This window comes from Sinocyclocheilus anshuiensis, unplaced genomic scaffold, assembly GCF_001515605.1.
Source record: "Sinocyclocheilus anshuiensis isolate Anshui unplaced genomic scaffold, SAMN03320099.WGS_v1.1 scaffold466, whole genome shotgun sequence".
NCBI lineage: Eukaryota > Metazoa > Chordata > Actinopteri > Cypriniformes > Cyprinidae > Sinocyclocheilus > Sinocyclocheilus anshuiensis.
Genome location: NW_015544159.1, coordinates 357155 through 357481, shown reverse-complemented (window position 1 = coordinate 357481; position 327 = coordinate 357155). Strand labels below are relative to the sequence as shown.

The following is a 327-nucleotide window of genomic DNA, read 5'->3' as shown; positions in this document are numbered from 1 at the left end:
TTTAATATAACTCCGACTGGATTAGTCTGAAAGAAGAAAGTCATATACACCTAGGATGCATTGGGGGTGAGTAAAATGCAGCCTAATTTTCATTTGTGGGTGAACTAACCCTTTAAGTTTCCTTTAACTTATTTCTGTCTCTCAGTTTCATCAATCACAGAAACAGCATAAATTAAAGGGGTCATATGACATTGCTAAAAAGAACATTATGTTGTGTATTTGCTGTAATGCAATGTTTATGCGGTTTAAGGTTCAAAAAATTATTTTCCACATACTGTACATTTTTGTTTCTCCTCTATGCCCCGCCTTTCTGAAACGCGTCAATTT

At 34.9% G+C, this 327-nt stretch overlaps 1 protein-coding gene across 1 annotated transcript in view; it reads left to right on the top strand.

Moving 5' to 3' along the window:
• pcdh15b (protocadherin-related 15b) overlaps positions 1–327 on the top strand; it is a 216475-nt gene that overhangs the window by 185307 nt on the left and 30841 nt on the right. The window lies entirely within an intron of this gene.